The sequence below is a fragment of the Sebastes fasciatus genome, chromosome 15 (genome assembly GCF_043250625.1).
Source record: "Sebastes fasciatus isolate fSebFas1 chromosome 15, fSebFas1.pri, whole genome shotgun sequence".
In the NCBI taxonomy this organism is placed as follows: Eukaryota; Metazoa; Chordata; class Actinopteri; order Perciformes; family Sebastidae; genus Sebastes; species Sebastes fasciatus.
In genome coordinates, this window is record NC_133809.1 from 10,617,408 (window position 1) to 10,642,794 (window position 25,387).

A 25,387-nucleotide genomic window follows, 5' to 3' on the forward strand; every position below is an offset into this window, starting at 1 on the left:
AGAGTGGGCAGGTGTCTTTGCCAACTAATTACACTTGGTTATTTCATTAATTAGCTCTTTACTCTGTGAAGAGGCTATGTCAAAGAAGATATCACTGTAAACAGTGCCATTTTATACTTGCAAACAATTATGGTTAATCTGTGCTGTAGACTATGATCTTGTATTAACTATTGCTGTAATTAGGAAACTATGGTAGCAAGCAAACACTTTCCTAATTACACATTAAGCAGACACGGAGCAAAAATAGCATTCATTTGGATTCATGTCTCTGGCCACCCATCAAATGTATTAGTTCCCCTTTTAGTTCTGGTTTAGTCTTTAATAGTTGCTTAGCTGCTAAATTCTCCACTATGTTCACCCAGCCTGTCCTCATTCCCAGGACGTCAAATACCGACGCTTTGTCGCGGTCGTCGGCGTTCAATACCGACGCACAAGGCACCCTTTAGTGTCGGTATGAGACGCACCGTGCTTTCCCATTAACTACAATGTAAATTCATCTGCGCCAATATTAAACGCTCAGGGAAAGTGCTGTGGTGACGCAGTTTAAAGAGAGAAAGGGACACACAGGTCGGGCGGGAGGGGAGGTGGATGGGTCCAACAAACACAAGGCTTTCACCCAGGAGACCGCTGTTCACGTCCCGTGCGTTAACTTTCACTTTCACGTTACAATTGGCTGTTCGTTTGTGTCCCGTGTTCACAACGTTCAGTGTCATTTACACTGTACAAACGTAGTAGTTTTAAGCTCAACCATGTTGTTTTTTCCTAAACCTAACTATAATAGTTTTATTGCCTAAACCTATAGTGTTTTTGTTCAATTCACACGTGTTTACTGCGACCAAAAAGTGACGCAGAGAGGTCTGACAAAGTACAGTATATGACGAGTTGGGATGAGAACGCGTTGGTTCACCAGCTCACTTTGTGTGTCTGCCGTTTGGTGCTGATGGGTAGTGTACAGATCTTTTTAATTTATTTTTGGACTGAATACAGCTGAAAAACGACGTTGACAAGAGTGGTGGGAGTGAACCCAAAATAATATAGCTGCGAGCCATAAAACCAAAACAATGAGCTGATGTTACAGATGCTGAAATGCTCAGTAGAGCTGAGGAGAACTGCAGAGTCGGGTGATAATTCTCTGAGGGTTTGTCACTATAAGAGACACCTGTCCACATTACACATAGTCATTTGAGCCATTATTAATATAAAATATTGATAAGTGCAGCTTTGAAGGTCTTTTTGATAACATTTTATGTTGATGAATAATTTTTAATTAATAATACATCCACAGAGCTTTTAGAAGGGTGCCGAATAAAAGTATGGCTTTTCCTAAAAAATATATATATTATGAGTGTGAATTAATCATTTAAAAAATGTTTTTTTTATCTCTCTGGAAGATATCTGACGTTCGGTTCCCACTTCTAACAAGGTTTGTGAGCCAATAGTAAAACAACGTTGGTATCACGTGGTATCTCTGGGTCATTGGCGATTGAGTTGCAGTTAGTGTGCAAAAAAATATAAAACTATATCAACACTTGACATAACTGTCTGTCTCTGAGTCTCACTCCACTCGACCATAAAATATGCAGGTTGTGCAACAAACTGGCAACCACTTTTTGTGAAGTGAATGCAATGCAACGAGGGAAGGAGAGTGTAGGTGGCTGACGGTTATCAATGTTATTAATAGCACCTTTATGTTGCTAAAGCACTTCATGGTGTCATTTGTAAATGCAAGTCTTGTTACACTGCAGCTATAAAACTCAGATTTTCTCCTCAAAGGATGAGGTTTAGCCTACTGCAACTCTATAAAAACTCATTTTTAATTGTTAATTAAATGAAGCCACCCATTGAAAGCCCATTGTCAAAGAGCAATGTATTGCCATGCAACAGTGCTTTCAAAATCTTGTGTCTAGTTGGAGCATGCTGGAACACAATAGGGATTATGGATGTTCATTTTTGCATATGTTTTTTAAGATAGAGCTCGCCCTGCTTCATCTCATTCAGAAGACAGAGTTTGATGTTACTCTCAGGAGCCCTGCTATCCTTAAAAATCACCAACAGCACTATGTATATCAGGGATGTGAGACTCTAAAGTTGTGCTGTTTATTTATTCAACACAACCGGGTTGTTTTCACAAAATTGCCATGGGAATGCAGCCAAAATTGGCTGTTAAAAATGAGTTCGATATGGACAAAATGTATGGAGCACAGATAGAAAAAGTTACTTTCCTCGTGTTGTGTGTCCCTGGGGTTGTTTTTTATAGTGGCCATGCTCCTCGGAGAGATGCATGGTGGTCGAGAATTTACCTGACTGCATATCTGTCTTTCTCTATCTCACCCATGCATTTGCTTTAGGCTATTTCTCTGAGGGTGAGGAGGAATATCTAGTGTTTCCATGGTTACGGTGAATAAGAGTACATCGGACCCAGCTATTTAGGGCACTAGTTAAATCCCATCGTCTACTCTGCAGGCCTGCTTTTGGGTATAATAGGTTCATAATATCCAAACACGAAGGTGCAGCCTCCAGGGAGGAGTTGGTGCCTCGCTGTGATAAGAATATGCTGAAGGAAGCAGAGATGAGCTGACAGCGGGGAGGAAGGAAGTGGGGGAAGGAGGGAGGCAAATGGGTGAGGATGAGAGCGGAGTAGTGGAGAGAAGAGGGCGGGGAGAGAGGGTTTTGATGAATTCAAGCACATGCGAGTACCAGAATCAAGAAGCTTTCCTTGCTCCGTCTGGTCAGGATGAAATGAATTATAGAGTGTGGTGAAGGACAGACTGGCAGCTAAACTTGGGTTTTTCAATCAGCATCTTTTGGTGTTTTCCTGTGTGAATCTTTCTTCCTCAATCTGCCTCTCAAACACACTCTGTCTATTTCTGTTTCTCACTTATTCTCACACACATTAGCACATGTAGGCTGGGTTTCTCTGCCAATTTCACACTTGTTTGACATCATGATTCTCCGTCTGTCAGTCACATATTACCACTCATGGTCATTGAATTTAACAGTTTAATTAAAGCGTTTTCTATGATAAATAAACAGGAGGGATTTCTATTCAGCATCAATTAATATTCCTCACACTGTCGCAAGGTTATTAAATAGGTCCATTTTGGGGCGTTCAGTGTTTATGAACTATAAACAGGATGTCATTATTCAAAGCTTGGGTCCTTGGATGTCTGTGCACTTGTTCTCATTACAGCAGGAGCTGATGAGAGCAGAAATAAGTGAACCGCAACCACAGACAGGACACATTCATCACCGGGCCTCCGCGGTGGAGGGGAGAAGGAACAGGGGAGTCAAAAACAGAAAATTGGAAAAAACAGAAGAAATGAAAATGGGGAGAAGATGAAGATCTTATATGGAAATTAGGAGCCTGAGCTGGTGGTGTGTATAACACACACACTGCAGCAAAATAAAGCCTTGGCTATGTCCACTACCATCTGTGTGTTACAGTGATGGAGGTGGATGTGACGGACGATGACTGGTTCACAAGTGAGGTTGTGATAGACTGTTTTTTTTTTTTCAAGCTAATATAGCACTCTACCTCTCATACATTTTGCATTACCACGTTGGTGGAAACGAAGAGAGAGGGGTAAGGGGAGGGAGGGCAAGAGCAGGAGGAGACAGAGGAGGCAAAAGAGACGTGTGGAGTCAGGAATGGGGTGTCAGAGAGGTTGTGAGCAAAAAAGAAAAAAAGCCTCGGGGGGTGAAAACGCTGCAAGCAAGGTCAGAGGGAATTAAAAATAGAAGAGGCGTAGAACCGCCACGTCAAGCCTCTCCGTTAGTCAACAGCCCCAGAGATGAGATGAAGAATAAATCAGACCCTTTACTACGTAACTCTCAATACGTCAAAGGAGTGCGTTTCAGCCTAAATAAAGAGACGAGGTTTGAAGTGAGCCGTCATCAAAGCACCCTCGAAGCCCCCTCAGGCCTGTGTTTTCCCACAGATCTAGATGTTTGTCACTGCTCTTGACTATTTGAGTGATAACCTGTGATTACCTTGACAGTCAAAAAGGCTTTGCTCTGCTGATGCCGCGCCAGACAGCCTCTGTTGCCATGGTTACAGCCCCGGGAAAAGTTTTTTTATATTATCTTTCGGATGCTGCGATTGAGGACGTCATGTGTGTGCATCTACGCATGGCCATGTTTGCATGCGTATGCATACCACAGTTTTTCAAAAATCTGTGTCAAAACTCTCCTAACTGGGGCAACATGGATCCAGACGTTTTGATCCATGTGTGTTGTTATGTAACAACACTGCACCATGCATACTTAAAAAGTAAGGTGTAGTCTCAGTGAAACGCCTTCATGAGTTTAAATATAGTAGGTTTAAGACAGATTAACCTGGGCAAGACAGTGTCTACAAAATGTGTTTGAGAGGTTGAACCCATTAATAATAGGGATTTTGGCACAAAGGAAACATGAAAAGCTTAAAATCCACAGCAAAACGCTGCAATATGATGCAACACCCTGCACAGACCGACCCATTTTGTCTGAGTTTGTCTGGCTGAAAAAAATGTAGAAGACAAGAGGATAAACAGCCAGATAGAATTTCTCATAAGTGGTGGTATTGGTAGTGTTTTTGTGCAAGGCTTGATTGTGTAATCGCACATAATAATTCCTCACAGCAATGTGGGCGGTTAAATAAGCAGAGTTATGAATGTACATATGCAGCTATATTATTTATCGGTTCTTTAATGTGCATGTTTATTTATACAACATCATTGCTGTGAGTCAATATGTGTAAGTGAGATCACTGACTGCCATGAAATCCTGCATTTAGAACATACAGTATAGTATGCATAATATGGGTTAACAGCCAGAAGGTACAGTAATGACAATGGCAATAGCAGGGCTCAAAGGTGATATATTGACATGTTTTTAAATACAGCATGGTGTCATTATCTGGCAGAAACAAAATGCATGTTTAGCGATTTGAACCAGGTGTCATAAATAAAACAGATAGAGTTGTGTGCAAACAATTGCTGCAGAACACAGAAGAAAAAGAGATATATTTTGCCACCCCATCAGTGATACTCTGACAGGCACCAGATCCTCCTCCTGCTCTGCAAAATCATCCATTTTCTGGCACAGATTTTTGTTTTTTTCTGGACATAATGCTAAACTCTGCATGCTGCTGTTCTGACCCAGTTTCTCTTCTCTCTTCTGGAGAAGGATACTTCCTCAACAGGACCATCTGAGTATTACAGAAGGAACTTTTTTGACATTTTTCTAGCTTTTATGAATCATGTAAGCTGATAAATAAACTAAAAAGGCAACAACATGGTACAGGATACTGATAAGCAGATCATCCATCATGTTGGCAAGCCTCTGACCTGGAGAAAAACAATGAAATCCTGCTTATTCCAGCATTGCTTTTCTGCAGCTGACCTCTGACCTCTCGTTCAAATAACAGGAATGGGAATCCAAAAAAGAGCCTATTATTCCACTGGGTTGGATCTCCAGAGCAGGTTCTCGTGTGTGACTGTCTTCTGTATTTATATAGACGTGAGTATGCGTGGAATATGATAATGATGATTATTATATTCACATATTATTCCCATACTCGTACCTGTTTCTTAATGCATGCGTAGGATTATGGGAAAAAAGAGAGAAAAAAACTGTTTTTTTTTCGTTCGGTTTGTCAAAACATACACACGTAATTCCAATTTTACAGAATGTTTCTCTGGGGATTATTTAAAAGGCGTTGTTAAATGTTTTTGATGTTGTTTGATACACATGGCACCTGTGGAATGCCTCATTACACCAACCATTATAGAATAATGATGTCTGAATATTTGCGTGTATGTGTGTGTGAGTGTTTGTTTTTGTGAAATAACCCTGAGGGGAGGATCTGGCTGCAGCTTTTATGGGGAAGACGTGCTGTTGCTATGGCGAACAAAAGTGCGTCCGTCAGATGAAACACCAACCGGTATGTTTATGTGTGTGTGTGTGTGTGTGCGTCACTGCCTTATATAATACAAAAGATCTTTTTTAAATGTAAATAAATTTAGTTTTGTGCACTCACGCACATACAAGTAATGCGGGTGTTTGATATCCACTTAATGACTCTCAAGTGGAACTAATGTGATTAACTCTTTCCCTCTCTGTCTCTATCTCTCTCTCTTTAGTGAGGCAGTAGTGAGTAATGTGCTCACATCCAGGCTCTGTAATTGGGTTTATGCGCGTCCAATTTCAGCCCAAGGACCTCATGGAGACAAATGGTATAGGAGTTTGGCCATGTGCACATACTCACTCTTTTCTTTCGCTCTCTCTCTGTTTAAGGTAGAGAGGCAAAGATGAAAAAGAGGGAGAAAGAGGTAGAGAAAGCATGAAAAGGTCAAAGGTCATTAATGCACTGACATGCTTTGTAATATATCTATGCAGACATCATGTGCTCCACAGTGAGTTTATTAGAGCTGCAACTATTAGTTGATTAATTGAATTAAAATGAATCTGCATCTATTATGATAATCGATTAATCGTTTCAGTCATTTTCAATCAAAAATACCAAACATTTGCTGGTTCTAGCTTCTCCAATGTGAGGTTTTGCTGCTTGTCTTTGTCATACATGATAGTAAATAAAATGTATATGGGTTTTGGACTGGTAGTCGGACAAAACAAAACATTTCGAGACCTATAAAAAATAAATGCAATATACGTTTTTCACTACTTTTTGACATTTCATAGATTAAGTGATTAATCAAGAAAATAATACACAGATTAATCAGTATTGTTATGGTTCATACATGTAGGCTATAGCTATCAGAATCAGATTTATTGACCAAGTGTATACATACAAGGAATTTAAGTTGTTCTCAATGTACTACACACATCTCCAGGAATAATTTACAGGAAGATACAAATACAGCTAGAGACAAGGACAATAAAGCTGAACAAAAATAGGTAAAAAAAATAAACATAGAGCTATTATTTTCATACAAGTATAGTATAGTATAGTATAAGTGTACATACAGAATAATATATATATAAAGCAATAATGTCCAACAACATCCCTAGTGAAGTGTTTCTTTAAATTGTAAACAAATACAAATAATGCAGAACAATTCATATTTAAATATATCATATCAATGTATCTTTTAATCTCCTATGGTATTAGTTAAGGATTTTTTACTGTTGTATTTTAACTCATAGTGGTTGCATTATATTGTAATGTCCTGCTGTAATGTGTGTATAACAGGTAAAAGTAGGTAAAAAATAAAATTGGTAAAAAATAAACATAGAGCTATTATGTGCATACAAGTATAGTATAATATAGATAGATAGATAGATAGTAACTTTATTGATCCAGAGGAAAATTCAAGTTTCCAGCATCACAGTTCCATAGTGCAAAACATATTAGTAAAAATTCAGTAAGAAAGTTAGTAGTGCAAAATACAAAAAAATATACCAGATATAAAAATACAAGGAGATGAAGAAAACTGTTAAAACTGAATATAGTGCAGGGTAACAGCTGTTATACACGACTATTCAAAAAGTGAATATAGTGCAGAAGAGACTGTTAAAAGTGAGTATAGTGCATTATTATCTGTCCTGCAGACCGTCCTCCTTTGCCCCCCCCCCCCTTCCTAGAGTGAATAGTAAATATAAGTGTATATACAGAATAATATATGTAAAAAGCAATAATGACCAACAAAATACAATGTCACTAGTGAAGTGTTTCTTTAAATTGTAAACAAATACAGTACAAATAATGCAGAACAATTCATATTTAAATATATCATATCAATGTATTTTTTAATCTCCTATGGTATTAGTTAATGATTGTTTTTGTTGTATTTTAACTCTTGCATTATATTGCAATGTCCTGCTGTAATGTGTGTATAATAGGTAAAAATAGGTAAAAAATAAACATAGAGCTATTATGTGCATACAAGTATAGTATAATATAGTATAAGTGTATATACAGAATAATATATATAAAAAACAATAATAAGATAAGATAAGATATTCCTTTATTAATCCAGCAGTGGGGAAATTTGCAGTGTACAGCAGCAAAGGGGGTAGTGCAAAAAACAAGATGCATCAGCTAACACAGTAAAAAAAGAGCTAAACAAAGTGCAACAAAATATGAACCATTTAAATAGAAGGAAGTATAAAAATAGGAGCAGTATATACAGTATTGACAATAAACAGACTATTAACATAATTGCACAAGTGTAAAATGATATTGCACAGTGAGAATGAAATTAATGAAGTATAGTATAGTATACTTTAAGTGTATATACAGAATAATATATATAAAAAGCAATAATGACCAACAACATACAATGTCATTAGTGAAGTGTTTCTTTAAAATGTAAACAAATCCAAATAATGCAGAACAATTCAAATTTAAATATATCATATCAATGTATCTTTTGATCTCCTATGGTATTAGTTTTTGTTGTATTTTAACTCATAGTGGTTGCATTATATTGTAATGTCCTGCTGTAATGTGTGTATAATAGGTACAAAAAAATAGGTAAAAAATAAACATAGAGCTATTATGTGCATACAAGTATAGTATAGTATAATAATAATAATGACCAAACACATACAATGTCACTAGTGAAGTGTTTCTTTAAATTGTAAACACATACAAATAATGCAGAACAATTCATATTATGCAATACTATGTAAAAATAGTTCAAAAATAAACAGAGCTATTATGTGCATACAGGTATAGTATAGTATAGTATAGTATACTATAAGTGTATATACAGTACACATAATGCAGAACAATTCATATTTAAATATATCATATCAATGTATCTTTTAATCTCCTATGGTATTAGTTAAGGATTTTTTGTTGTTGTATTTTAACTCATAGTGGTTGCATTATATTGTAATGTCCTGCTGTAATGTGTGTATAATAGGTAAAAATAGGTAAAAAAAATAGGTAAAAAATAACAAAACAAAACATTTCGAGACCTATAAAAAATAAATGCAATATGCGTTTTTTACTACTTTTTGACATTTCATAGATTAGATGATTAATTGAGAAAATAATACACAGATTAATCAGTATTGTTATGGTTCATACATGTAGGCTATAGCTATCAGAATCAGATTTATTGACCAAGTATGTATACAGATACAAGGAATTTAAGTTGCTCTCAATGTACTACACACAAGTATAGTATAGTATACTATAAGTGTATATACAGAATAATATATATAAAAAGCAACAATGACCAACAACATACAATGTCACTAGTGAAGTGTTTCTTTAAATTGTAAACAAATAAAAATAATGCTGAAAAATTCATATTCTACTATTCATATTTAAATATATCATATCAATGTATCTTTTAATCTCCTATGGTATTGATTTTTTGTTGTTGTATTTTAACTCATAGTGGTTGCATTATATTGTAATGTCCTGCTGTAATGTGTGTATAATAGGTAAAAAAAAAAATAGGTAAAAAATAAACATAGAGCTATTATGTGCGTACATATGTGCATACAAGTATAGTATAGTATACTATAAGTGTATATACAGAATAATATATATAAAAAGCAATAATGAGTGCAGGGTAACAGCTGTTATACACGACTATTCAAAAAGTGAATATAGTGCAGAAGAGACTGTTAAAAGTGAGTATAGTGCATTATTATCTGTCCTGCAGACCGTCCTCCTTTGCCCCCCCCCCCTTCCTAGAGTGAATAGTAAATATAAGTGTATATACAGAATAATATATGTAAAAAGCAATAATGACCAACAAAATACAATGTCACTAGTGAAGTGTTTCTTTAAATTGTAAACAAATACAGTACAAATAATGCAGAACAATTCATATTTAAATATATCATATCAATATATCTTTTAATCTCCTCTGGTATTAGTTAAGGAATTTTTTTGTTGTATTTTAACTCTTGCATTATATTGCAATGGCCTGCTGTAATGTGTGTATAATAATATAATGTCACTAGTGAAGTGTTTCTTTAAATTGTAAACAAATACAAATAATGCAGAACAATTCATATTATGCAATACACATATCATTTTTGTTGTATTTTAACTCATAGTGGTTGCATTATATTGCAATGTCCTGCTGTAATGTGTGCATAATATATAAGTATTTCATGTGTTGTTTTTGAGAATATGTTAGATATTCTTGTCAAAATAATAACTGACAGAGAGAGATGGAGGGGGGGTGTCTCTGTTGCTCCTGTGCGCGTCCCCGTGAGTGTAGTGCTGGAGGGTCCCTCCTTCTTTCCCATGCTCGCCCCCCACCCCCGAGGCGCGCGTCCGAGTCTCCCCGGTTCCCGGCCCGCTGTGTGTCCGCCAGGGGGCAGCTGTGTCTCGGTCTGAGGCTGCGCCGCTCCCGCTGCATCACAGAGAGCAGAATACCACCAGATGGCGGTTTAGGATTGCTGCTTCTTCTCTCAAGGCGCGGTTCCGCTCGGCACGGGCCAATTTTCAATATTAAAACACGCACGATATTATAACCGATAATCGATTCATTATTTCGGGAAGGTGATAATCGATTCGGCGATGTTCGTTAAAGGTGAGTGTCTGGGGTTTTTGTCGTGTTTTGTGCGGCGGGTGTGAGGAGAGAGACGGGAGCACAGATTAAAGATGGTGGACACAGACTGACTGTTGGTTGGGGGATGGGCGGTTAGCGGCTAACGGGAGAGGGTGAATGTGCTTTCTCTCTCTCTCTCTGTGTTCCTCAGTTACATTATAGCCTAGCAGAAGAGACGTTAGCTTCAGAGCTAGCACCACCACCATTTCAGCAAGACAACTTGCTATAGAGGAGGCTGTCTTGTCGCAGAGCCGGCCTTGTTTTAGCCACCAAGCTCTTGAGTTTTGTGGCTTGTCAACAAATAAAGAGCCATGCGGTGTGACGTGTTTTCTTGCTCTTTGCAAGGAAGCATCACCTTCTCCCATTTGCACAGCCTGTATTATGATGTTACAGTACAGTAGTGCACCTCCTCCTTTCTTTCTGTGGGTTTGTCAATAACGCAAATGCCACTTATCAACCCTTTTAATAACACTCATAGATGCACAATATGAGCTACTTTTTCTGGTGTCAACATCAGCATCCTTCTTCTTTGCCTTCCAAGTTTTTGCAAGAGTAGCAGCTGACTTTTCACACTGCTAATGGACGTGTTGCTTTTACTACACTACATTAATAATGTGTGTTTTGCAAGTATGGACTCTGTGCATGTTAAATAACATTACTATGGCGCTTGTTCTTCTTTCCCCCCTCCACCTCCACCCCCCATTCCCGCCCCCTTTCTGTGCGGGAAGCAGGCACACACTGAGCGGGGAAACATGAGTCACATTATAGGGGGGATGGGCTCCACCAACCAGCTACAGATCTACACACACACACACACACACGTCCAAACTGGTTTCATTTCTCTGGGCTGTCCCTCCTCCTCTTCTCATAATACTGACCTGTGTGTGTTGCAGCTCACCCTAGTAGTTAGGGGTAGTTGATGATAGTGGGGTCAAGAGTGCCTCCTGGCAAGTGTGCATGGATCTCAGATTGTTGCATAACTTGCTTTGTTTACAGTCAGGCCATGTGATTTGTTTTGCATGCAGGCTGTCTTGGATTGCTATCTGCAGCTTGCTGGCTTTCCTGCCAACTTATCTCCACATTATTGTCACTCCATACTACACAAGCACCATATTTCATTTATCCTGCAGAAGTTAAGCAATACGTGTTAAACATTGTTTGATTTGCATGTGTTAATGAAATGCATGACGGTGGCTCTCTAGGAATAGTTTTATTCCTGTTGAGCCGTTGACATTTCCTTTTTTTAAACAAATGTTCTGCTGAAAATATAGGCCATTATGTGTGAATGTTATCTGCAAAAATTCTAATATTTAAAAACATCTTTTTGAATTAGGAAACATTTCCATACCATATTTTGTGTAAAATATAGCTTCTTCCTAATTGTAAGGGGCGAAACGGTTGCTTAGCAGAGCTGCATCATATATGGGTGGCTGGGTTGTTTATATCACAATAACAACATATCATGATCTGTAAATGGTTTTGCATCATCAATTGATGAAATAATCAGATATGAATGTCCATTTTTGGCTAATCCAGCAATTAAATACCTGACAAATTGAGTACTTAATGGAACAATCGTATAAAAATCCAATATTTCCTTAGGCAGTCAGGCTCATTCATTAGAAACATTGCCCAAAATACTCTTAATACACCCAGAAATGTTGGAGGGAAAAGGATACGGTAAGGCAAACTCTTTAGTGTTTGACAAAATTATATTATCTTACATTCCCACCCCTAAGATTATATATTCAGTTTAGTTTGAATGAATTATCTGTTTATTTTTATACTGTTATTACTAGGGCTACAACTAATGATTATTTTCCATTGTCGGTTAATCTGTCGAGTATTTTCTCGATTAGTCGATTAGTTGTTTTGTAATGACGAGATGACAAGATGACGTCCTCAAATGTCTTGTTTTGTCCACATCTCAAAGATATTCAGTTTACTGCCATAAAGGAGTAAAGAAATCAGAAAATATTCACATTTAAGAAGCTGGAATTGTTTTTCTTAAAAAATTACTCAAACCAATTATCAAAATAGTTGGCGACTTAATTTAGTAGTCGACAACTAATCAATCAACCAATTAATTGATTTAGCGTTGCAGGTCTAGTAGTTATATACCTAATTTTTATATCACATTAACAATATATCGTGATATAGAAATTGTTTTGCATCATCAATTGAGACCTGTTTGATTGATGAAATAATCAGATATGAATGTCCATTTTTGGCTAATCCAGCACTAGCAATTACCTGATAAATTTGGTACCTAATGGAAGAATAAAAAAAAAAATCCAATATTTCCATTATCAATCATGCTCATTAATTAGCAATGTTGCCCAAAATAGATGGAAAGGGATAGCTACCATGATAATAAACGGTACGGCAAACTCTTAGATGGTTGACAAATTGATATTGTCTTTCATCCCCACCCCTAAGATTATAAATTGAGTTTGGTTTTCATGAAATGCCTGTTTATTTTTATACTCGTATTACACACAAAACATCCTTATGGGAACAATCTGATTCTAACAATTGGCTGCAGTCCAGTTAATAACTTGAAGTGAATGTGATTTTCACTTCCTGCTACAGAAGGGAAGCTATTGTTTCGCATGAATATTGCAACAGGTCCTGTTTTATTGCTGCTTGGTCTGTTGTACAGTATTGCTGCTAACTGTGAACCAGTCTTCCCCCCACACATAACATGTAATTGGGTGGCCTACCCAAAGAGATGTGTCCCTCCCCAAAATGTATTTTGTATTTATTATGTCTTCCTTTTGAAATTTTGCGTGTAAACAACTGAAGGTGTTAATTTATTGAAAACTGCTGGAATGGTGTAGTCATGTACATCCGTATAGACCTGGAAAAAGGTAATTCCTGAGCAGATGTTAGATTTAAATGCAATTCTGTTTATTTTAGAGTAGATCTCCACAGATACCTGAAAATAAGTTGGGTGTTCTTCTATTGCATCGTCAGAATCCCTTGGTGTGATATGTGACCGTCATTCGAGATCACACAAAGACACACACACTGTGACCTTTGCTCCTCTTCCATGTAAAGAGTCACAGCAGGCCTCATGTTTTGTGCCAGAGCACAGTTAGTTCTATTATAAACATCCACCGTTAAGGAACACACAGTTTATTTGGCTCCCAAATTGTTGTTTTAGATATATATCCATGTTAATAGTAATGCATGTAGTTGGTCTGAGAGCCTCTATGCTTTGGCTTGTATTGAAGAAATAACTCACAAATGGCTTTATCCGCAAAGCAGAGAAAACCACAGAGTTTCTAAAAAAATCCACTAAGGTTTCATTGATAAATATTCAGTTATATACACCAGACTGTCCTTGCCTTGGTCTTGGGTGTGAAACAGTTTAAAGATGACATGCAGTGGCATTTCTTGCACGACTTTTTAAAGGTGACTGGTGTTAAGAACATGTAATTTTATAAACCTTGAGGGTTAACAGAAAGGGTGAATAATCCCTCCTCCTTCCTCTATCCCTTGAATCGCTTGGCTCTTTGCCCTGGCTCTTCCCATAATACGCCTATAAAGGACTGAGAATCACATAATGATTCTTATTAGCAGTGCACATACTGTAGTTTGTTGTCACTTTAAAGGCAGTGATGGATATGTAATGGGTATTTGTTTTGAGGAGAATTGCTTGTCCATATGCTGCAAAGAACATTTTCTTTATAAATCTTAATGGAAGCAAGATACTGTATATCTTAATTATTGTAAGCATAAAGCTATAAATAAGTATTGTTTTTAAGACAATGAATCAAATTGGAAACAGCAAACGTGGATTCTGCGTCATGAATTGTGCCATATAGTAGTTTCTAATCTGGAGGCTTTCATCGCTCAAGTGCAGTGTGCTTTTTGTTAGAGCCATATGCTTATAATGATACAGCTCAGGAGATTATGTAATGGGTTTGACATTTGTCAGAGCCTATTACACGGCGACCTTGATTCAAGATGTTGGCTATAGAAAGAATAATATTTCCTGTTCATATTGTTGTCCAGCCTTTGGCGGTTTTCTCACAGTCAGAGGGATGTCAAAGAAAAACCGAATGAATGTTGCAATGAAATATATTCCATCTGCCCTCATTAGTCTGTTTAAATCTCTGTCTATTAATATATTAAGCATATAACACATCACAGGAGAAGCACAGTGATTAGAGATAATTCCTCTTCTTCATAATTATGTTAATGAAAATAATAGAATAAGGAAGACATACATAGGTGCATTTAGTCTAATGTTCTAAAGTCATATGACGTACCTGCAGTCTCCCTATAATTTATTGGTATAATGGTGCTAGAAAAACACGTATATCGTTTGCTAAAATGACTCAAACACATGCTTTTTACACCTTATTTTCTTAGTGAAATGACGGTGCTGCAGTAGTGCGATCATTAGGGTTTTTTTCCTCAGGAAAGCCTTGCTCATGTCAATATGCAAAGAGACCTGAGTAACGCTGTCTAAAAGAGTTTCGTCACCCTTGGCTGAAGCCTGATTTAAGGCTTTCATTGTGATGTGGTTTCCTGTGAGTAATTCGCTGCATTGCTGGTTTCAGATCTGTTTGTCTGTCACTTTTTTTTTATGTGCAGGGCAACTCGTGTCAAGTCGGGAATACGATTTCTGAATTTGTTTACTTAATAGAAGGCTGTTGAAATGAGGTCCAGCTGTTTTTCTGAGCATTTTTTTCCTTTTTTAAATGAATGTAAGCCTGTGAGCTTGTGTACCACAGTTGTAAAGAAGCAGCATCGTGGATACACACAACACCACAAAAACACACAACATAAACATTAGACACATTATATACAATAAAAGTATTGCAAATTACCAACTTAAATTTGAAGTTGCAGTTATTTTTTGCACTTTTGAAAGCTGCACAAATTGAGTTGTTGACATAGCTCTTGTTGTCACGGTTTCATAGTGTTACTTGATTAATTGGAAACACAATATTATTTCACTGCAGCCTCATTACACAGACATTAGAGTGATGCCACCAATCGATTGTGACCTCTTTAAAGCCATTACACTTACACAGAAAACTCAGGCACCATTAAGTTAAATATTGATTGTTTGAAAGCGATGCCAAAGTGTGAAGAGCTGCTGGTCCTGTAGTAACTTTAATCAACAATGAGAAGGGCGCATTTGGGGGGTATGATGTGTAGCAACACTGTCACTGTTTTGATAGACAATGTCATTAATTGTTCATGTATTATCAGCCACAGTTATCAACAGTTTATTAGTGATCAAGTACAGGGTGGCAGCATATAAAACAAACCTGGTAATCATAGATTTTCTGCGTTCAATTACAATCCCCAAGCCCTTCGTAACTCAAAAAGGACAACAAGGTTACTGTAGCAGCTGGTGACCACTGCATGTGCACTGGCTGGGAAGTAGATGTTTATACACACATATCAAACCGGATCACATGGATTGGATTTCCTTACACAAGAGAGCTTGTATTCTAATGCATGCTAGCTGTGCTTTACAGATGGTGCTTTACCACATGGCTAAAACTACCATTAGTATAATAATGTAAAATATTAATATACTAGTATGCTGGAAATTGTGAGACTGTCTGGAAAGTAGACGTGCATGTTGTGAAATAACATAGTAATGCAGTGTCGACATAATGATGGGTCAGAAAACTTGGTAGTAGGGGGTATTTGTTTAAGTAATGATATTCAGCTGTCAGGTTAAGCAGTAATGAGACTAGGTGCGTCGCGTGTGTGTGTGTGTGTGTGTGTGTGTGTGTGTGTGTGTGTGTGTGTGTGTGTGTGTGTGTGTGTGTGTGTGTGTGTGTGTGTGTGTGTGTGTGTGTGTGTGTGTGTGTGTGTGTGTGTGTGTGTGTGTGTGTGTGTGTGTGTGTGTGTGTGTGTGTGTGTGTGTGTGTGTGTGTGTGTGTGTGTGTGTTGTGATCTCTCCCTGGTGTTCCTACACGGCTCAGTGGTTTCTCGACTGAGCAAGCTGCTTTTACCTGTTTGCTGATGCAGCCAAGCTACCGACTGGCAGTGGCTGTTATTTGTTTTTTAAAGAGTCAAGAATGGGAAAACAATACCACGGCTTTACTTTCCAACATCAAGGCACTTCTTTTTCAGCCCACTGTCTACATTTAAGAAAAACACATACTGCTACTTTAGTGTAATTATGCGTCTCAGCATCTTGGGCTGATCCTTGGTTCCTTGTACAGCTTTACTAGCCCTACATGTTTAATCCTGCAAATTGAAATACTGTTTGTAGTTGTTTTATTTAGCAAAGGCCCTAAATAAAGCTGATCTAACTCTTCTGGCCTTGAAAATGTGTGGTTAGCTAGTTTTACACTTAAAGTCTAAGTGAAATGAAATTGCATTGTTTTTGTCTGGTGCAGCTAACATACCGGTATCTGCTCTGTAAATCATTTGTCTCATGTTCTCTTATGAGGCAAAACTTTTAAAAACCAAAGCGGAGAAATTTACATTTGATATTTTTTTTGGTTTCATAGTGGCGCACCCTACTTTTGCAGTTCTGGTATCTGGGCAGCCCGGTGCCGCAGTGGTTAGTACTGTTGCCTCCCTGGTTCGATCACCGGTCCGGGCAGGGCCTTTTTTTGTGGAGCTGCATGTGACACATGACATGGGATTCCTCCGAGTTCTCCGGTTTCCTCCCACCACCAAAACATGTATCGCCCAAGCGATGTGGCAACCGGCGTAAAACCTATGCCAAATCAAATGTGCAGATCATAAAATCGGATTTCCTTACCGGATCGGTCGAAGCCCGGGTTACCAACTTAATGATCCGCTGTGGCGACTCCTAATGGGAGCAGCTGAAAAATGAACAACTGTTCCGGTATCTATTTATATAAATTAATTCCGTCTTGTCCTGCACATTAGCCGGTTGATCGAGCGACCAAACAAACATCCACCAGGGAAAAGTGCACTTATAACATCAGGTTGCAGGCTAGATAGTTAATTAGCTGCTCAGCTGCAGCACATTAAACAGCATATAAACGTACTAGAAAATATCACTTCTGTCCTGTTAGATGCTGGTGTGGTTTTTACTCTTCAATACCACTAACAACCTGCTGTCTGTCCATGACATGTTGGCTAAAACGCAAGTTAGTTTACGTTGTTCCCTACGGTGTAACACCAACACTCTGCCAGCCTGCCTTTTAATAATAAAAGAATAACAACAATACATAAAAACACCCACACTGACTTTATTTTTGACTACATAAAGGGAAGACTAAATGTAATTTCAGTTTGACTTAAATTAGAGTTGTATGATGTGTACCTACTAGCATGATTTTGTGACATGGAAGCTTGAAACCTTCAAAGCATACATACTGAGAATGGACCGTTTAGTGAAGGACAAATCTTGTGTCTAGTAGTTAAACTTCTGAAATTAAAAATACTTGCATATTCATAAATTCAGGATTTTTCAATGAGAGAGAAAAATTAGATGTCATTTTCATTTTTTTGTGGTAAAAACATCAGGCACAAATTGTTATTCAAGTATTTGTATGTGTCATAAAACCTGTATGGAGGGGATCTTTGGACTTTTACAATGAATGCAACCACAAACTTTGCTCTCACTGGCATCATAACAAGTGAAACATTACTGTGGTGTTATTTCCACCACTTAAAAACATCCAATTAAAATGCCAACGCAGTGGTATTTTCCACTTTACAGTTCAGTTTATAAAAAGGAATTAAATCACTGCTATAATCAGCCCACTTGCATCAGAAATGTTATTTCTTGAAGTGTTCTACTAAATGAAAACAGGTGATGCAGGTATATTGAACAGCTAGTATTTGATGAAATAGATAGTGAAATGTTTGACGTTTGTTTTGGCATCCATTGAAAAAAGTCAAGTTCCCCACTTTATTACAGGATGTTTTGGATGGATGTTTTTGTTAGAGGACAGTGAGGAAGTGTTTCTCCCGCCTGTGTTGGGATCGCCGGCCCTGTAGTTACTGACAGCAGCTCATTTTTTTTACACCAGCGCTGTAAAGTGGAGCTTTGTAGACTGGAACATCTTATTAAAGACTGAGCCTCAGACAGACGGCTCAAAGAAAAGACTGCCACCAGGGCTTCACTCACATTGAACGGTGGTGTGAACAGTGAGCCTTTGTGTGAAGTACATACGACATATTTGTTAAGAAGATATTTAGCTGTCAGTATGTGTAAAAAAATGCATTCGAAAAGACTACAGACATTGTGCATGAAAATTTCATATAACCCCCTGCCCCCTATGTAACAGTGATGGTTTATGATGACACACTATAATATAGTTGTAAACACATAATAAGGACATTTTAAGTGTTTCTTAATGTTAATTAATCTTAAAGTGCATGCTGGTGTATAAACAAATAATGAACGACAATAACACATTTGTAATGATACAAAATTAGAGCTGTCAATTAATTAAAATATTTAATCGCAAATAAATCGCACATTTTTATCAGTTCAAACTGTACCATAAAGAGAGATTTGTCCAGTATTTAGTACACTTATCAACATGAGAGTGGGCAAATAAAGGGGAGACTCGTGGGTACCCATAGAACCCATTTTCATTCACATATATTGAGGTCGGAGGTCAAGGGACCCCTTTGAAAATGGCCATGACAGTTCTTCTTCCCCAAAATTTAAAGTTTTGAGCATTATTTAGCCTTCTCCGCGACAAGCTAGTATGACATTCTAGCTTTAAAACTGAGCCCGCTACGAGGTAAAACTCGCAAGTTGAGTCAATACGTTAACGAAATTGGTGCCGTTAAAACAAATTTACGTTAACGCGTTATTGCGTTAACTTTAACAGCCCTATACAATATATCTGATAAATACTGATAAATACTGTCCATAAATAAAAGCCTAATCACGTCCTATATGCATACAACTGGATTAAAGTGTGTTATAAACCCCTTGAAATGTCTATATAGTGCTTATAAACTACTGTAGAAATGTAAACAGTAAAACAATTGTGAAGCGCCTCGGTAGTCTTTGTTGCATGTCGTCATACCCCTTGATCTTTCCCCCATTTCTGGTCTGCATCTACACTGTCATCTGTCAAATAAAGGCAAAAATGCACAACAAAAATATCCTAAAAAAATAGAGAATAATGCACACAAGAAATAGGAGTAATAAAAAGCGATAATAAAGTAGATAAAAGAATTAAATAAGAAAAATATGCTAATGGCTATAAAACATTTTAATTAAAAGCTAGGCTAAAGAGGTAGTTTACAATTTTCTGTTTAAAGAAATAAACTCTTGCAGCTGCCTTCACATCTTGTGGTTCCAAAAACCAAAAGCTAGCTCATCAAATACTGTTCATTTTTCAGTTTCCTGATTCCTTGGTGGAAAGAATTTCTTTTGGAGCATTGGCCAACAGTAAGGTAGTGAAATGAAAGTCTTGGATTTGCATAGACATCGATTTAGATATGTGAATTGTGTCTCCTCAAGGATTGCAGCCCAGGTTTTTTTATGAATGGAAAAGAGAGGTTATGATACATTATTGATCTCTTTTGGCTCCAGTTTCAAAGGTTTGATGTCTGGGAGATAAGTAAATTCTCGCCTCGGCTTCAGGGGGTTTTGACTCGTTATTTTATGATTTACGTACTTTCAGAGCAGCCAGATCTAAATGTGGCACCAGACCCGCAAATCCTTCCGGTGTCATTTATACAGGCGAGGTTAACAACCAGCTTCAAGCAACAGCAGATACCAGCTCCTCAGCATCGGCTGTGGCAGCGTGTGTCTCGGCGGTCAATGTTATTTGTACACACTCTTACTTAATATTGATTCGCTGGCCAGTGCCAAGTCAATTCTGTGGCTGTACAGTGTGGAAGTGAAGTGGTCCCAAAAAGAACGAAACATTTCAGCAAAGTGAGCTACGAGACAGGGCTTTCTCAAAGATTTAGAAACTGTAAATGGGCCAATTATGTATTGGTATTGGAAACAAAGTTTTCACCATGTATATGATAGTCTCACAAAGAGGCATAAAAATGAAGGTCTGGAAAAGTATTTTAGAGCACAAAAAGGACTCGAGACCAGAGAGTTGATGCTGTGACTGTGGCAACAGAAGTGTGTTATCTAGTGTCCATGTTTCCATGAATCCCATTGAGGTCTCCTACAAATGGAGATGTGGCGGGCTGCGACTGCCCTGAGACATCATTAGCTTGTATCACTCATACCCCATCTGCTCTTTCGGCCTGTGTGGAGGGGATTAAGGGGTTTCCCTGCCTGCACTGGCTGACGCCAACAGATTATTTACCCTGTAAACCTCTTCCCTTATTCCCTACTGACTGCATATTATCCTGCTGGCGTTACCCACATGTGAACCGGAGAGTCCAACACAGTATCAGACAAACCCACTGCTGCTCACAGCTTCCTAAAACTGTTGTTGTAGTCAAGGTCAGACTAACATTGTTTGAACACCATCATCTGGCTGATGGACTTTAATAATAATGATTCCTCATCAAACTGTGTGTACTACTATTGGGAATCCATTGATTTGATTTTGTAAGAGGGAAAGACATGTCCTTCATTCACCACAAATAAAATTGTTTTGATTTTTTTTGCCAGTTTATTGTCAATTTAACTGTGTGTGCTGGTTCAATTTAGTTGTCTATACAGTTTTGTGAGACAGAAAACAATTATGAAACAATGATGACTTGGTGATGTTTCCTACCTAAATGTCATACAATATAATGCATGTTCATCATGGTACCACTGTTATTGTAGACTAGGGCTGCGGCTGACGATGATTTCATTCCCAACTATTCATTAAGTCTATGAAAAGACCAATAAATAGAAATAAAATGCCCATTACAAGTTCTGAGGAGTAGGGCTGCAACTAACGATTATTTTCATTGGCGATTATTTTCTCGATTAATCTGCAACTATTTTGATAATCGATTAATCGGTTTGAGTAATTTTTTAAGGGAAAAAAAGTGAAAATGCTTTGATTCCAGCTTCTTAAATGTGAATATTTTCTGGTTTCTTTACTCCTCTATGACAGTAATCTGAATATCTTTGAGTTGTGGACAAAACAAGACATTTGAAGACGTCATCTTGGGCTTTGGGAAACACTGATCGACATTTTTCCCCATTTTCTGACATTTTATAGACCAAACTAGTAATAGTAGTAGTGATAGTCCCACCAGCAGTCCAAAACCCAAAGATATTAAATTTATTATCATATAAAAGAATAAAATCAGTAAAGCCTCACATTCGAGAAGCTGGACCCAGAGAATATGTGGCCTTTTTGCGAACAATATGACTCAAACGATTAATCAGTGATACAGCTAAGTGGTGATCGTTAATTAATATCTTTCATCTAATATTATTTAATGACAAAAGCTCATTCAAAGTCAAATGAATCTCAGTTTCTTAAAATGGCTCATTCTCTGGGAGTAACAGTAACACAAATATTCTATTAACAATGATATAAAAACAGAGAAAATACTTGTACGAAGATGTAACCACCAGTCCAAGATTATTATTTCTATTTTTATTAATACAGACAGAAGTGATGAAACAATTATCAAAATGTCATCCATTGCATTTTCTGACTAATTGCTTAGTGGAATTTGTCTCTGCAAAACTCTGAAGTACTGATTTCTTTGTTGTGTGTTGTCTGAAACACTCAAAACAGCCCCAAGTAGACAAAACTGTTTTGAGAGGTTCATCTCGGCACATTACTGAATGTACCACTCACTATGAATCCCGCATGTTGCCGTTTCCTTTTTAAATCTTCCTCCTTCTTTTTGTCCTACCATTTGTGTCTGACACCTGGCTGGGATTTACATACACTTCCTCCTTGAAGCACAGTGTTAAATCAACCACCAGTCAGAGCTCAATAGCCTCTTCTTCTTCTTCTTCTTCTTATTCCGTCACCCTCATTATTCCCCTCAGCTGCTTGTACATTATTGCTAACAGCATAACAGCATTTCTTTTCTTTTTTTTTTTTGCTTTGACATCTGCCGGCTCATATTAGCAGGCTTCTCTCTCTCTTGTGAAATCTCTGACGTGCCGCTAGATCATTAGGAGGAAGTAATAATGGGTGTTAGGAGTAATGGCCTCCGCAAGTGGTGTGTGTGTTTATGAGTGTGTGTCCTCCCTCGTTCTCCCCCCTCTATTAGAAGTGAATATGAGGCAGACTGAGAATGTGGGCCAAGGTGAGAGAGAGAGAAAGAGAGAGAAAGGGAGCCCAGACAGATGAGAGAAGAACAAATGAGTCTCCTTTTCTTTTTCTACCCCTCTCCTCCCTCTCCTGCTGCTCTCCCCCTCTGTGCTGCTGTCACACTTTCTCCCCCTATTTTCCCCTTTTCCTTACCCCTCCTCCCATCACCATCACCACCTCCACCGCCACCACCTCTTCTCGCGGCTCCATTTTGCGTCAGCTGCAGCCGAGCAGGCAGCCATTGCACAGAGAGGGGGAAACATTACATCTGCCTTATCTGTCTCTTTTACGCCGTTTCATAGCCTTGCCCTTTTTTTTTTTCTTATGATCTATTTATCCTTTATTCACAGAGGTAGTTCTCAGGAGATTAGGCGGGAGGAAAATCTATTTTTCAACAGAGATCTTATCAGTTTGTGCAGCATCCTTCCCCTCCCCTCCTCTTTGCTATGATCAGGCTTTTGCAGAAATTGAATGTACAGTAGTTTGTGGCAATAACAGATGGCCGTGCATGTGTGTGTGCGCGGTAACATGACTGTGTCAGACTCTCCGTGTCGGATGGGTAATCTCCCGTGTGACATAATCATAATCTGGTTAAACCAGACGGCCACAGTCGGCCTCAAGGCTGTTCAACATTATAAGGCCAAGGCTCTTTGGTCTCAGCATACATGGCTGAGGCTGGCAGCATGATAAAGTGCAATTATTGTCTTGGTGGTTCAGCTCGTAGCGGCGGCCCAGAGGGACCGATTGTGGTTCAAGCTCACAAGTCAGGCTCTGGTTGGCCTTCATTGTGGAGAGGTTTGAGAGCTCGCTGGTTCTTTTTATTCTTTCTTTATTGTAGTTTAGAGTTTTATGAGTTTCCTGCTGTTTGTTTTGACTTTGATTATAAGCCGGGACTTATAATCGTTAGGAGGTTACACACTCCCTGGAAGGAAAAAGATGAAATAATTCAGAGGCGGGAAACATTTTCTCAGACCTCAAATCACAAGATCAAATTAACTTCATGCTCATTAGGGCTGCAAATTTGGATTATCGTTAATCTGCCGATTACTTTCTCAATTAATTGTTTGGTCTGGGGATGTCAACGGTTAACCGTTAATCGGTTAACCCCCGCGAACATTTTTGACCGGTTACGCATGTCGATCTATAGGTTAATTTACGATCTACATGTAAACCAATTGAGCTGTTCAGACAGGACGCACCACGGCAAGCTCCGGCGCCAGGCTCGATGCATGTGCGAAACAGAGTAAATTAAAAAGCAGGCGAGAAGGCAGACGAATGAGTATTGTAAATGGAAATAAATTTCAGCAAAGCCAACAGAAAATAAAATAAAAGGCAAGACATTCACAACACAAAACATTGTAATTGGGTGGATATAGCGCTTCGAAATGCGACGGCAAAGCTCATTGAGTCAAAGGAGCACCGTAAAAGGAAAGTGCATCTTTTATTTTTGCTTATTTTTGCTGAAAGCCAATTATTTACCGGTTAATGGGTGTCGGGCTATCGAAAGCAAAATTAAGCGAAACTGATCAAACTAGTTTGGTCTATGAATTATTAAAAAAGACAAGAAACTGAAGCTGACATATTTAAAGTGCTATAATCTACTCTCATAGCAATGTTTTTGCTGAACATAGTGGAGAATTTGAGCAGCTAAAGAGACAGATATTTCCCTCAGGAGATGGTGGAGACCAAAGAAGAGCTAAAACAGAGTAAATATTGGACTTACATTCCTCATTAGATTCCTCACAAACACGACTCCAAACGAATGCTAACGTTGCTCCGTATCTGCTGGATGTGTAAATAATCGACCGTTTGCATATCAACTTCATATAGTGATAGTATATCAATATAGTTTCTGCTTCCCCCAAGAAAACTGTTATTGCAGCTTTAAATTGCTGTTTTTTTTGTCCAAACAACAGTCCAAAACCCAAATATATTCAGTTTACTATCATATGCGACAAAGAAAACAGCAAATTGTCAAATTTTATTTATGTAATTTATGGCATGTTTGCTTAAAAACATAGTTGAACATTCAGTTATCAAACTGGTTGCCAATTAATTTTCTGTCAATCAACTAATCAATTAATCTACTAATTGTTTCAGCTCTGGTGCAATCACAGGTAAAGTTCCTAGTTCTTGTTAAGTGGTCAAACATGTACATCCATATGTTTCCCTCCTAGCAGGAGACACCTCAAGATTAGTAATGACACATTCTCCACCTCCAGCATCTCACGTCTGGCCATAAACAAATTCATTGTTACATATTTGTCGGGGATGAGGAGAGAGCAGAAGCAGGATGATTTAAGTAGCAGAAAATACTGTTTAATGTGAAGACTGTCAAGTTTAATGAGGCACCCTTATGCTACACACTGTTGTAGAGTAGTTGATGTCGTGCTTGTGCGGATCAGTGCACACAATATGATGTTCGTCCTGGAAAGTTGATTTACCTTAAAAGTATCCGCTGATTTACAGACGTCTCTTTCCCAATGCAAATCTGGGAAAAAGTATTTTTAGGCCCAACTGCATCACATGACGGACCCGGACGTTGTAACTTCATGGTTTGGCCACTATTGGCTTCAATGCCCGGTGCTCTTTCTGGGGGCTTGGTTTTAATTACAGTACATGTTTTTGAATTGTGCAGAAGTGAAGGGCACATATTTCAATTTTGTCTGGGGTTGAAAAGGCGTTGACTTCTTTGCCATT

General features: G+C 38.1%; 1 protein-coding gene across 2 annotated transcripts in view; it reads left to right on the top strand.

Annotated features, from left to right (window-relative positions):
- The first annotated feature begins 10,270 nt into the window (after nt 1–10,270).
- The window catches only part of stag1a (STAG1 cohesin complex component a), a 48,799-nt gene continuing 33,682 nt past the window's right edge, over nt 10,271–25,387 (top strand). Inside the window, exon 1 of one of the 2 annotated variants that reach the window (XM_074661412.1) lies at nt 10,271–10,505. The gene's annotated coding sequence lies outside the window, so the exon portion shown is untranslated. The remainder of the gene's footprint in view (nt 10,506–25,387) is intronic. The other variant, XM_074661411.1, reaches the window with a different exon arrangement.